Raw genomic sequence first — 8,685 nt, 5'->3', positions numbered from 1 at the left:
CTCAAGTATAATGCCGAGGGAGAAATTGACAGGTACAAAGCAAGGCTGGTTGCTCGTGGGTTCACTCAAACCTATGGGCTGGATTACGAGGAGACCTTTGCTCCGGTTGCCAAACTAAACACCGTCAGAGTCCTACTCTCTCTTGCCGTGAATCTTGACTGGCCACTACGACAATTTGACGTCAAGAATGCCTTCCTCAACGGAGAACTAGAGGAAGAAGTCTTTATGCAGCCACCTCCGGGATTTGATCACACAGCCAATGGGAAAGTGTGCTTTATTAAGAAGGCACTGTATGGACTCAAGCAATCTCCACGAGCTTGGTTTGGCAGATTTACTAAGGCGATGAAGGATCAGCAATACACGCAAGCCCACAGTGATCATATCATGTTCTACAAACATTCTCTAAATGGTAAACTCGCCATATTGATTGTTTATGTGGATGACATTGTGATGACAGGTGATGATGAGGCTGAACTCAGCAAGTTGACAAGATTCCTAGCTAAGCAATTTGAAGTGAAAGACCTAGGAAGTCTCAAATACTTTCTAGGTATGGAAGTGGCCAGGTCCTCAAGGGGGATTGCAATCTCACAACGAAAGTACGTGCTCGATATACTCAAGGAAACAGGTCTACTCGGCTGTAGACCTACCTCTACTCCAATTGATCCAAATCATAAGCTCACAATGACAAATGATGATGAGGATCCGGCAGACAAGAAAAGGTATCAAAGGCTGGTTGGGAAATTGATTTACTTGGCTCACACACGACCAGACATTGCATTTGCAGTGAGCCTTGTAAGTCAACACATGCACAATCCATCCAAGAATCATTTAGAGGCTGTGTATCGCATTCTACACTACCTCAAAGGAAGTCCGGGAAAAGGAGTTTTATTCAAGAAGGATGATGGGAGGCAGATTGAAGTGTTCACAGATGCTGACTATGCCGGGTGTTCAGATGATCGGCGATCAACCTCAGCCTATTGTACCTTTGTTTGGGGTAATCTTGTGACGTGGAGAAGTAAGAAGAAAGCTGTTGTGTCTCGAAGTAGTGCAGAGGCAGAGTTCCGAGCTATGGCGCAAGGTATTTGTGAGATCATTTGGATCCGAGGCATCTTAAATGAGCTCCGGGTTAAGTTCACAGCTCCCATGAAGCTGTTTTGTGATAACAAGTCTGCCATCAGCATCGCCAACAATCCGGTTCAACATGACCGGACAAAACACGTGGAGATAGATCGTCACTTTATCAAAGAGAAGCTAGAAAGGGGGGAAATTTGCATGCCATTCGTTCCAACATCAGAGCAGCTAGCAGATGTTCTCACCAAAGGGCTTTACAAGACAAAGTTTGAAGATTTTTTAAGCAAGTTGGGCATGATAGATATCTTTGCACCAACTTGAGGGGGAGTGTTAAAATATTATGTTAATTTCGTGTATACTCTCCAGAATAGTCTAATTAACGTGTAACATTGTTAAAAGGCCCATTAGGTTGATTGTTAGATGGACTTTATTTTTCTCCTTTTTTAGTTAGAGCTGATTAGTGTGTGGGATTAATTCCCTTAGCTATACACGTTTTTTCTTAGCTGTCCTTAGTTGTCAACAGCTGATTATTTGTTTCCTTGTATAGTAGGATTAGGTTTCCTTATTTGTTTATTTCCCTTTCCTTGTAATGTGTATAAATACACGTCTGATGCTAATGAGAAAATATCAATTCCGCACATCTCTTTATCTCTGTTTTACTTATACTAAGTTCTTATTTAGTATTCAGATCAGAGATCCAAAGTTGTAAATTGGGAACAAAATTTCAAGATTTGAGATTTTGTTTTAGGTTGTATGTCCAATTATTTTAGTTAGGCTCTTAAGTTATTAGTTGTGGTCCAAAAATATAGGTTTAGGGTCATAGGTTCTCATTTCGATATCTAAATTTTGTATTTAGGGTCTTATGTTCTTATAGGTGTTAAACTTTATAGTTTTTGGGCTTAAACTTCTTATTTTTTATCTTTAGTTATTATTTGGGTCCAACATGATAGATTTTGCATCTAAAGCTCTTATTTGGCAGACGATTATCTAAATTTAAGGTCCAAAGTTCTAGTTTAGTGGTTTTGAGTTTTAGTTTGGCGGTCCCAAGTTGTTATTAGGTGTCCAAAATTCTCGGTTTTGGGTCCAATGGTTCTAAATTTTAAGTTCAAATATGTCCAGAGTTCTTATTTGGGATCATTGGCTCTTATTTGCGGTCTACTATTCAAGATTTAATGTCCTAATTTTGAGTTAGGTGTCCAAAGTTCTTATTTCGGGACATTAGTTCTTATTTGATGTCCAACGTTCAAGATTTCAACTCTAAAAGTATTATTAGGTGTCCAACTTTCTAGATATTGGGTCAAATGTTCTAATTTGGGATCCTAAGTTCTTTAAGGACCAAAGTCATAGGTTAAGTATCCAAAGTTCTATTTTTCTGTCCATAGTACTAGTTTTAATGTCCAATTGATCAAGATAATAGGTTTAAATTTTTTATTTGGAGTACTAAATTCTAATTTGGGGTAAAAATTATAGATTGGGGATTCAAAATTTTTAATATTGATACAAAGTTCAAGATTTGTGGTATAGAGTTAAAGTTTTGGGGTTAAAGTTCTAGATTTGGGGTGCTAAGCTCTTGTTTTGTATACAAATTCAAGAATTGGATTCCTAAGTTCTTATTTAGTATTCAGATCTGAGATCCAAAGTTGTAAATTGGGAACGAAATTTTAAGATTTGAGATTTTGTTTTAGGTTATATGTCCAATGATCTTAGTTAGGGTCTTAAGTTATTAGTTGTGGTCCAAAAATATAGGTTTAGGGTCCTAGGTTCTCACTCCGATATCTAAATTTTGTGTTTAGGGTCTTATGTTCTTATAGGTGTTAAACGTTATAGTTTTTGGGCTTAAACTTCTTATTTTTGATCTTTAGTTATAATTTAGGTCCAACATGATAGATTTTGCATCTAAAGCTCTTATTTGGCGGACGATTTTCTAAATTTAAGGTCCAATGATTCTAGATTTTAAGTTCAAATATGTCCAGAGTTCTTATTTGAGATCATTGGCTCTTATTTGCGTTCTACTATTATAGATTTAGTGTCGTAAGTTCGAGTTAGGTGTCCAAAGTTCTTATTTCGGGACATTAATTCTTATTTGATGTCCAATGTTTAAGATTTGGACTCCAAAAGTATTATTAGGTGTCCAACTTTCTAGATATTTGTGTTGTCGCACGAAACTGAACAACGATTATATACCTCGGGCGGTTTGATCCAAGGCCGGACCAAGTGATCGCACCCGGGCCAAAAGTGTGAACTCGAAAGTCTCGAGCTAGGTTTTTTCCGATCAACCCACCTCTCAGAGGAGAGAAGAAGTGAGGAGGGGGAGTGACCGTGCCTTTGTGTTGTAGTCTGCCTATGTACCCATGTGAATATGGATCAGGTCAGAACGTAGTTCAGGGCGTGTGTAACAAAATATGAGGCGCGGAGCCTGGAGAGCGTGCTCGACAGAGGAGACGGAACGCGGAGGAGTCCTTGGCGACGTCTCAGAACTCTGGGATCGAGTGACCCGAGAGAGAATGTGTGTTTTCTCTCTTTTGGAGACGTGGGAGACTCTAAGTCAAGAGTTCCTTGTCATGGCGGAGATTCCGGACGCGTAGGCGATTTCTTGTCAGAAATGGTGGACGCGTCTAGTGTGCTAGACGCGTAGGCGATTTTCAGTCGAAAACCGCAAGAGCACTTGCGGGCTTGGGATTAGTCATTCGATCAAGAGAGGCGGCGCTCGGGAGTCCCCGGGAGCGCTTCAGAATCTCTGAGAACGAGAAATCGAGGAGAATCCGCTTCAGGCCAAGGATGGCATCCACAGAAGCAGAGAGAAGTCTTAAGTTTATTGAGAATGAATGGGATGACTTTCCCCTCAATGAGATGGGGTATTTATAGTAGTTGGAGGGCCTTAGGAGGTGTGTTTGTCATCCATGTAGGACTAGGGGCGTTCTCCCTTCAAGGAGAGGAGCGCCGCGCAACGCGCACGGACTGCCCCGCGCAGCGCGCGGCGCGCGGTCTGCTAGGTGCGGCGCATAGTGTGCGGCGCGCGTCCAGCATGCGGCGCACGTGATGTGATCCCACGTGCAAAGGAGCAAAGACGCTTCATCGAGCCTATTCCTAATTCAAGAGTACAAGACTTCAACAAAGAGTTTCATGGTTTGAACAAAGCTGAATGGAAGAAATATAAAGCTAGAGCCAAAAACGACGCAAGAAGAAAACCCAACCACGAGGCAAAGGGCGGCACAAATAAAGGAAAGCTTATTCACGTCATTTTAAGCAGTTTGAGTTATTTATTTGTTATTTTCGTTGTTAAAAATAATAGATGAAGTTAGAGTCTTTTTTAAAGTGTTTTTGGGCTTTTGTTATGCTTAATGAAGCCCATGTGTGTTAGGTATTAAGTTAGGCTTTTAATTTTAATGTTATCAGGCCTAAATAATGTTTTGTAGGCCCATTTAAACTAGGGCAACAATGTGTTGAATTTGCTTTGTATTTTCCTATTTAAAGGAGGTTTCAAGCTGAATGAAAGGACATCCAGATTTTTAATAAAAAAAAAACATGAGAGTCTTCTCTTGAGTTCTTATGAACTTTTATCGAACTTATCAAGACTAGCCACAAGTCTTGTGGCGTTCAAACCCGACTCATCAGACGGCCATTCTCATCCGTCCGTGGCGTCATTCAATCCACCTTCGTTCCTAAAAAAAAGGAATCCGTGGAGATCATATATTTCTTGTTAATTACCGGGGTCTGTTTTAGGAAGTCAATTTTATTCAGTTTCCCGATTTTTGGCACCTAATTTCGGAAGTATCTTTATATCTTAGTTTCCCTGATTTGCTTTTATCCCTTTTATTTCCAGAAAGAGGATCCGAAAAAAAAAAAGACATGGAGGATTATAGGAGAGGAGGACGAAACTAGAGAATGTTCGAAAGAAGACATGGAGGAAGGGAAAGAGAAGACGGAGGAATTGGTGGCATCAAGCAGAAGATTCCAACATTCCAAGGGAAAAGTGACCCGGACGCCTACTTTGAATGGGAGACCAAAGCCCAGTTTGTGTTCAATTGCTACAACTACACCGAACGCAAGAAGGTAATACTTGCTGCCGCTGAATTCACTGATTATGCTATTGTTTGGTGGGATCAGCTGGTGACGAGTAGGCAACGGGATGGAGAGGAGCCCATAGAGACTTGGGATGAGATGAAGGCCATCATGAGGAAGAGATTCGTGCCTCGCCACTATTACCGAGAGCTCTACCAGAAGCTTCAGTGCCTACGGCAAGGCACTCGCAGTGTTGAGGAGTACTACCGGGAAATGGAGGTTGCCATGATCCGAGCAAACATCGAGGAAGATCGCGAGTCTACCATGGCCAGATTTATCAACGGGCTGAACCCTGACATAGCGGACAAGGTGGAGTTGCAGCATTATGTCGAGATGGAGGATTTGGTTCACTTGGCCGTCAAGATTGAGAACCAGCTCAAGACGAGGGGTAGCATGCGGGGAAACCGATTCTCTGAACAACCTGCATGGAAGAAGACCTTCAACCGAGACGAGAAGAGCAGTTTCAAACCACGAGGGGACGTAGCCAAGCCAAGCACTTCCACGGCCCCAACCACATCTAATCCTGGTCCCAGTGCTCAAAAGAAACCGGAGACGTCATTTCAGCGAAATCGTGATATCAAGTGCTTCAAGTGCCAGGGAGTAGGTCATTTCGCGAATCAATGCCCGAATAAGAGGAGCATGACGATTCTTCCGACCGGAGAGATGATTACCGACGATGAAGAGGAAGACCAAGAGTGTACCGGAGAAGAGTCAGACGAGGAAATTGAGGCACCAGCAGAGCTTGTGTTGGTCTCTCGACGAACTATGAACGCGCAGGTTGTACGAGATGATGAGGAGCAGCGTGAAAACATCTTTCACACCAGGTGCCATATTGGTGAGAAGGTGTTCAGTGTTATCGTCGATGGAGGGAGTTGTACGAACATAGCCAGCGTTGTTGTAGTGAAGAAGCTTGGACTTCCCACGACAAACCACCCTCGTCCTTACAAGTTTCAGTGGTTTAATGATGGTGAAGAGGTACGTGTCTACAAACAAGTCCTTATCAGTTTCCGGATTGGCAGCTATGAGGACTCGGTGCTCTGTGACGTAGCACCAATGGACGCGGGGCATATACTTTTGGGGCGGCCGTGGCAATTCGACCGGAGGGTGACTCATGACGGCTACACCAACAAGTACTCCCTCAGGCACAAGAATCGTACCATCACCCTCGCACCCCTTACTCCAAAGCAAGTTCATGAAGATCAACTGAGGATGCAACAAGAGAGGGAAAGGTTTAGGACCCTAGAGAAGGGAAAAGAACCAAGGGATGGGGTAAAAACAGAGAGAAAAAAAGAGAGAGTCCCAGAGAGAAAACCCGAGAGGGAAGTGGGGAGTGAAAAAAAAGATGGGGTCATGAAAAACAAAATCGGTGAGAGAAAACAAAACAACTTCTTTGCGGGAAAGAGTGATGTGAGGAAAGCCTTCTTTGCCAAACAGCCGATGATTTTACTTGTGTACAAGGAGGCTGCCTTATTCACTAACCAACATGGCGAGGTTCTACCTACTGCCATTGTTTCTCTATTGCAGGAGTTCAAGGACGTTGTTGTTCGAGATATGCTAACAGGACTACCACCGATTCGGGGGATTGAGCACCAGATTGACCTTGTACCCGGAGCCTCACTTCCAAACAGACCGGCCTACCGAACCAACCCTGAGGAAACGAAGGAGTTGCAACGGCAAGTCGAGGAACTTTTGTCAAAGGGGTACATTAGAGAGAGCATGAGCCCTTGCGCCATACCAGTTCTATTGGTTCCAAAGAAGGATGGGTCCCAGAGGATGTGCGTGGATTGCCGAGCCATCAACAACATCACGGTCAGGTATCGATTTCCCATTCCTAGATTGGATGATATGCTAGACGAATTACATGGTGCGTGTGTTTTCTCTAAGATTGACTTAAAGAGTGGGTACCACCAAATTAGAATGAAAGAGGGGGATGAATGGAAAACCGCTTTTAAAACTAAACTTGGGTTGTATGAATGGTTAGTGATGCCTTTTGGTTTGACTAATGCACCTAGCACATTTATGCGACTTATGAATCATGTTTTGCGTTCGTTCATTGGTAAATTTGTGGTGGTATACTTTGATGATATTTTGATTTATAGCAAGACCCTGGATTATCATGTCTTACACTTGCGTGAGGTTTTTATTGTACTCAAACGTGAACAGTTATTTGCTAACCTTGACAAGTGCACCTTTTGCACCGATCACGTTGTTTTCTTGGGTTTTGTTGTAAGTTCAAAAGGAGTGCAGGTAGATGAGGAAAAGGTGAAAGCTATTCAGGAGTGGCCGACGCCGACAAATGCAGCACAAGTACGAAGTTTTCATGGCTTAGCGAGCTTTTATAGGCGCTTTGTCAGAGATTTTAGCACGATCGCTGCCCCGCTCACGGAGGTGATGAAGAAAAATGTGGCGTTCGCATGGGGGCAAGCACAAGAGGAGGCGTTCACCGAAATCAAAGGAAAATTAGTCAACCCTCCTTGTCTCGCATTACCTAACTTCGATAAACCATTCGAGGTTGAGTGTGATGCGTCCGGCGTGGGAATCAGAGCAGTTCTCATGCAAGATCGACGGCCGATTGCGTATTTTAGCGAAAAATTGAGTGGGGCCACCCTTAATTACCCCACTTACGACAAGGAGATGTACGCATTGATTCGAGCTTTAGAGACTTGGCAGCACTACCTTTTGCCAAGAGAGATCGTGGTCCACACCGACCATGAGTCACTGAAGTACTTGAAGGGACAACAAAAGCTCAACAAACGGCATGCGCAATGGATGGAGTTCATCGAGCCGTTTCCATATGTCATCAAGTACAAACAAGGTAAGGAGAATGTGGTAGCCGATGCCCTTTCTTGAAGGTATGTCTTACTTTCCACTTTAGATGCTAAACTGCTTGGTTTTGAACATATCAAAGAGTTGTATCCAGAAGACCGAGAGTTTAATGAGATATTTACGAAGTGTGAGAAGGTGGCGTCGGGAGATTACTTTAGGCATGATGGATTTTTGTTCAGGCTTGGTAGACTTTGTGTGCCTAGTTGTTCTCTTCGGGAGTTGTTAGTTAGGGAAGCTCATGATGGGGGCCTTATGGGACATTTTGGGATAGCAAAAACTCTAGGAGTGATCCAAGAGCATTTTTATTGGCCTCGCATGAAGCGTGATGTTGAGAGGATCTGTGGTAATTGTATCACATGTAGGAAAGCTAAGTCGAAAGTTCAATCACACGGTATGTATACACCTTTGCCTATTCCTAGCTCACCTTGGGTAGATATATCTATGGATTTTGTGTTAGGCTTGCCTAGGACTAAGCGAGGTCGTGATTCTATTTTTGTAGTGGTTGATAGGTTTTCAAAAATGGCACATTTTATCCCATGTCACAAAACCGATGATGCTTCTAATGTTGCTGATCTGTTCTTTCGAGAGATTGTTAGGTTGCATGGCATGCCTAGGACGATTGTCTCGGATAGGGATACCAAGTTCTTAAGTTACTTTTGGAAGACCTTATGGGCTAAGTTGGGTACTAGGTTGTTGTTTTCGACTACTTGTCACCCCCAAACTGAT

The 8,685-nt window shown here is 42.9% G+C and overlaps 1 pseudogene; it reads left to right on the top strand.

The window, feature by feature from the left end:
• Positions 1 to 4,956: 4,956 nt before the first annotated feature.
• On the top strand, positions 4,957 to 8,330 carry LOC149378662 (uncharacterized; annotated as a pseudogene).
• The last annotated feature ends 355 nt before the right edge of the window (positions 8,331 to 8,685 follow it).

The sequence above is a fragment of the Urtica dioica genome, chromosome 12 (assembly GCF_054948205.1).
Source record: "Urtica dioica subsp. dioica isolate 48M chromosome 12, U.dioica_male_clone48M_v1_H2, whole genome shotgun sequence".
Taxonomy (NCBI): Eukaryota; Viridiplantae; Streptophyta; class Magnoliopsida; order Rosales; family Urticaceae; genus Urtica; species Urtica dioica.
Note: the sequence above shows the minus strand (reverse complement) of the source record. Positions and strands in the feature narration are given on the sequence as shown.